The sequence below is a fragment of the Austrofundulus limnaeus genome, unplaced genomic scaffold (genome assembly GCF_001266775.1).
Source record: "Austrofundulus limnaeus strain Quisiro unplaced genomic scaffold, Austrofundulus_limnaeus-1.0 Scaffold133, whole genome shotgun sequence".
Taxonomy (NCBI): Eukaryota; Metazoa; Chordata; class Actinopteri; order Cyprinodontiformes; family Rivulidae; genus Austrofundulus; species Austrofundulus limnaeus.
This window is the reverse complement of record NW_013952535.1, coordinates 36,525-42,167: the sequence shown is the minus strand read 5'-3', so window position 1 is coordinate 42,167 and position 5,643 is coordinate 36,525.

Here is a 5,643-nt window from a genome sequence, read left to right as displayed (position 1 = left end):
CCTGAGGGCTGTGTTGTTCCTCGTTCTGTTCAGTTTCATTAATGATCCTGAAGTTTACAAACTGAAAAAAACAACTTGTAAGATGTACTTGAAAAAATCCTCTAACAAATTTGCACTAATGTTTAAGTAAATTTAAATGCTGCAAATTCATGTAATATTTTAAAAGTTATTAAGAAAATAGTTAAAGATTTGTGAATAAATCAGGTAAATTTTACTTAATTTGATCAAATATATGTTACAAGATTTAATTGAGCAAATTAAGTAAAATTTACCTGATTTATTCACAAATCTTTAACTATATTCTTAATAACCTTTAGTAGACAATAATGAGTAAATATCACATGAATTTGTAGCATTTAAATTTACTTAACAAAAGTAAGTGCAAATTGTAACGAGGATTTTTTCAAGTACATCTTACAAGTTGTTTTTTTCAGTTTGTAAACTTCAGGATCATTAATGAAACTGAACAGAACGAGGAACAACACAGCCCTCAGGTGGTCAGTGATAGTTAAGATGATGGGTCAAAAGGTCAGAGATCCATCRTGTAATCTGGTACAGGTAGTTTGGACATTTGTCTCACAGTATTAAAAACTGAGGTTCACAGAAACCACTCAGTGCTTGGTCCTAAAGCTGTTTGAATACTGTAGCATGAAGTCCAAGTGTTAGCATCATGTTTTCACTCTGACTGCAATCTGTGGATCCATCAAAGGCCTGATAATAGTTTTCAAGTAGACTCAGGTTTTAAATACTTTTGTGACTACAGAGTTCTTTGCATCTGGACCTATTTGGTCCTGCAATGTCTTTTTCAGATGGACAAGAACAGAGGAGCAGATCCAACATTTTGTTTAAGATGCCTGTGAAGACTGGTGCTTCGTTCACTACAGTGTCTCACAGAGCTTTCTTTACCTGTTTACATCTTGCTCTGATAAATAGAGTTAGACAAGCATCTCTGTTCTTCCTCTGCTTTTCTTCCTGATTGTCAGAAGTTCTGTCATGAAGCCAAAAATCACTCTGATACTTAAATTTTACCTGCTTATGCAACTCAGTGCAGAAACCTACAAACATACGACTCTCCCAAGTGTGCATTTACAGACAAGCTGCTCTGGCCGAGCAGAACTAGAAGTTGTAAGTCATAAGGAGTCCTCCTGGTTTTTATCCAGACGTTGCTGCTTGATTTATTGGTTGTCCTTGTGTGTGTGAGTCTGCACAACATTTTCATATCTGTTGTGTCATTCAGCAGAGAGCCAAATGTGAAGTCATCTCTGAGGGACCATGTATCTTTCCTGCTGACAACAGGCTGAAGAAAAAGTACCACCTGCAGACATTTGGCCATCCGCTCTTCTCATAAAAGTGATGTTTGCTCTCAGGAATTCACTGGAAAAGGTCCTGTTTCTGACCAAAGACCATCATTTGACTGTTTACGGCAAACGAACTCACTAAGGCTTGTGARTCATCAGGTTTTTCTCAGGAGGATGTAGAACCTGAAGACGTCTAGGTCATGATGTGACAGGAAGTGTTTTCACTTGGAATCAAAGCTTATGAAACTAACTTTTAACAGAAGTGTCTCTTACTTAATAACTATTTAACATTAAACAATATACAGATGTATATTTTTATGTACAATATACAGATGTATATTTTATGTACAGTATATAGATGTATATTTTTATGTACAGTATATAGATGTCAATTTATATGTGGAATTACATCTTTTATTGTTTTAGAGGAAAATATGTTATAGATCCATTTATTTTGTGTCGTGCAGAAGAGCAACAGGAAAAACTTTGATTCTGAAATAGTTTCCCAGTATTTGGCCACAACTCCATGAGATAACGGTCATTACAGCATTCATAGGCAGACTCATGTTTATATTATATTTAGAGTTGTTGAACATTATGGTGACATGGTGTTCTCTAAACCAAAAAAAAGAGCTGAGATCAAAAGAAAATTTGCTGACAATTGTGCATCAGATTGGGGAGACAAAATTACAAACTGACTTTTTTTGTTTATAGGCCTAAATTGTTTGGTGGGCACAGTTCCACTTATCCAGTTAWAGCTAAGCTAACTTTTCATTTAGCAAAATAGTGTTTTTGCTACTTACAGAAAATTGTTGGCAGACCAATTAGTTTCCTTAACTGTAAGTCAACTAACAAAATTTCTAAGTTTGTTGCTATCTGTTGTAGCATGTAGCATCATTAGCATTTTGAGTGTCCACCAGTGCAGGATATAACTCCAGTTCAAATGGGCCAAATTGCACAAATGACCCCACCCTACCTTCAGATCCTTAAAGTGGACTTATCACGTTTTTAAATCTTTCTTTTTCACATTTAAATCATTCACTTGAACTGCAATGCTTTGGTCTGAATTCCTTCTTATTGTAACTCCACAAGCCCCTCTTTCACCACTTTCCTGATGTGTCTCAAAGCCCCTCATTGATTCTCAGTTAAACAGATGATGTGGTGATGGTATTGGCGACAGGCAGCAGTACAATGTGYATGTTATAAGCTTGTTATAAGTAGCACCTTGAACCAACAATGACTTACCCTGGTGTAATAAACGTTTTTGTCCTTTTGTCACTTTTTTGTCACTGTTTTGGTCGGACTCTGCTAGTACCAGTTACAGATGTATTATGGTTCAGGAGTTCCTCCTTCACCATTGTAACTTATATTATGATCAGTGTTCTTTAGTTGGATTACACCACATTTTAGTAATAAATTAATTATAATTATTGATGTGTGTGTGAGGATGACTGAGAGATATCTTACCAGCTGAAACAATGTCTCTCTACTTGTTCTGGTTCTTCAATAAAAGTAGTTTCCAGTCTGACAGTAAGGTTTAACTGTTGAGCCGCTCCTCCACATTAAAAGGAGTCAGTTGAGGTGGCTTGGGCATCTGATTAGGATGCTGCCTCCTTTTAGAGGTGTTCTGTAGGCATTTCTTTTCGACTTCATTTCTAGCATTTCTTCTGCAGTGTTTCTATCAGTGTGTGACGAGTGGGAGAAGAGGGTTGCATTATCTAAGACAACAGGCATCACTTTCAACACATTTTACAAGTGATCAGAAACTTATAAATAACTCATGAAAGAATAAAGTTATGTTAAAACCAAGCATACCATTGTTTTACATGTGAAATTCTCAATTCGTTTGACATGTCACATGACCCTCTTCCCATTGAAAAAAACTAAAGTTAGATCCAAAATGGCCACCCTCAAAATGGCCGACATGGTCACCACCCAACTTGAAAAGTTTTCTCCCTCACAAATACTAATGTGCCAGAAACAGGAAGTTAATATCACCAACCATTCCTATTTTATTTAGGTGTATCCATGTAAACAGAATATTGTCCCTTTCAGAACTGTGCYCTGCAGCTGGCAGACAGTTTTTGTTTTCTTTTGAATAAGTCACTCCACATTTTTAAGGTCCTCCAGCTTTTCAAAGATACTGTTATTGTCCCAGTTCCAAAGAGTAAAACTGCTCAGTCTCTGAGCAGCTTGAGGCCAGTTGTCCTCACTTTACTGGTGACGAAGTCATTCAAAAAACTCGTTAGGGAAGTGCTTTTGTCTGAAGTTAAACAACATTTGGACCCACTTCAGTCTGTGTATCAGGCATGTAGAGGGGTGGAGGATGCAACAGGAACTCTTTTAAATATGATTTTTAAAACAAKGCACAAAAATGTTTGCAAAATTGCTTTTTATTGACTTTTCATCAGCTTTTAGCTGTATCCAACCCCACATTTTAGCAGAGAAATTACAATGATCTGGATTCTGCAGCTGTGTTTCCATTACAAATGTGCACAAAACTTTGTCGATATTCTGTTAATGTTGAAAAAACACAGTTTCACAACTGCGGTGTTTCCATTAAGTAAGAAATGTTATTAAAGTCACGTGAATACGTTTGTTGTCATGATAAGTCATTACAAACATGGCAGCGATGGATGTAAACACATAGCATGTTGCTACCACGACACTAGCGCTCATCATCAGAGGAGACGTCGGCGTCTTTTATCGAGGCTTTCCAGAGACAAGTCCCTACTTGGGAGCGGTTACGTATGCTGTGTTTTTGGGAAATTGTAGTCGGTGAGTTTACTATTTTATACTACTTCTGTGATATTACTACTACTTCTACTTCCTGTTATCTTCTTCATCATCGTCTTTTTCACCAGTAGAAACAGACGGTTGTTGATCACGTGACTCCTGTGATGTGAAAAAACTGTTTCCATTGCAGTTTTGTGAAAAACACCAATTTTGATACGACTGAAAAACCTTTTGTCGAAAAACCTTTTTTTTCCCAAATTGACGTGTTTCCATTGAGCAAATTTATTTTTGAAATTCTAATTTGCATATTTTCATGGTCAAAGGAAACGCAGCTAGTGGACTTTTTAACTGTTCGACCCCAGCGGGCGAGGGTCAACAAGTTTTCCCCGATGTCCTTCTGTCCTCTAATGTCCTCAAGGCTGTGTTCTTCTGCCTCTTATTTATTTTATACACAAATAGACGTATTCAGGCAGACCCTGATTACCTGTGGTGAGTTAAGCCTTCTTCTGTCTGGACGCAGGTATCAGTTGACAAATTCAAAAACTAATTCATCCCAGCAGCAGTCAAATTTCTTAAACAGTTGTGATCTTTGTGTTTGTGTATGAATGTTTTTATTTTTATGTCTACTGGCTCTGCAACACATTGCCCATTGGGGATAATAAAGATTCTTGAACTGAATAATAATAATAATTGATTGAATCTGTATTGCACTTCACATTTTAAAATAAAAAAACTGCTGCAACAAGAATAAAAGCTAAAAACTAAAAGCAGTGGAGTTCAAATATCTCTAAACACTAAAATCTGTTTAAAAGGAACGTCTTCAGTCCTCGCTTTAAACTCTCTGTGGTTTGGGRCGACCTCAGATGATCAGGGAGGGTGTTCCACAGATGAGGGGGCGTATTGTGTAAAATTAAATTTTTAGCTTTATATCATGTTATAATGTTATCCCCTCATCAGAAACAGACCCAGAGTGTTGCTTTGACTCAGTCATGAATGTTGGAGAAATGCTTGAATCTCCTGTGGAGCCATGTGGAGCTGATTAAATGTTTGCTGCTACAAAGCTCCACCTCTTTGTACAAAGCTCCTCCCTGTAGCTCAGTCTGCAGCCGAGCTCCTCCTCCACAGAGCACCCATCCCCCAAAACATTGTTGTGAAAATATGTTGAAGTGGGAGTGTCTGAAATGGTAGGAGGTAGCGACAGAGACAAATTTCAAGGTTTTTAGATGAGTATGATGCACTCGCATTTATTTTTAATATATACAGCATGTTCACAACAACTGAAGGTAATATAGTTACTACACTGTGGTACAGAACTAAACTATGTGCCTCGACAATACATAATACCCACCCCCCCACACACACACACACACACACAAGGTTTTCATTCTCTTCTAGTGATCAGCAACCAGAGTTGTAAAGTAACTAAGTACAAATACTTCTTTACTGTACTTAAGTAGAATTTTTGTGTACCTGTACTTTACTTGAGTAATTATTTTTCAGCCTACAATTTACTTCTACTTCTTACATTTCCACACAATTATCTGTACATTTTATAAAAAGACAAGAAGTATAAAGTAGTTCCTTTTATTTCATTTCTGCTTGTTTTGGT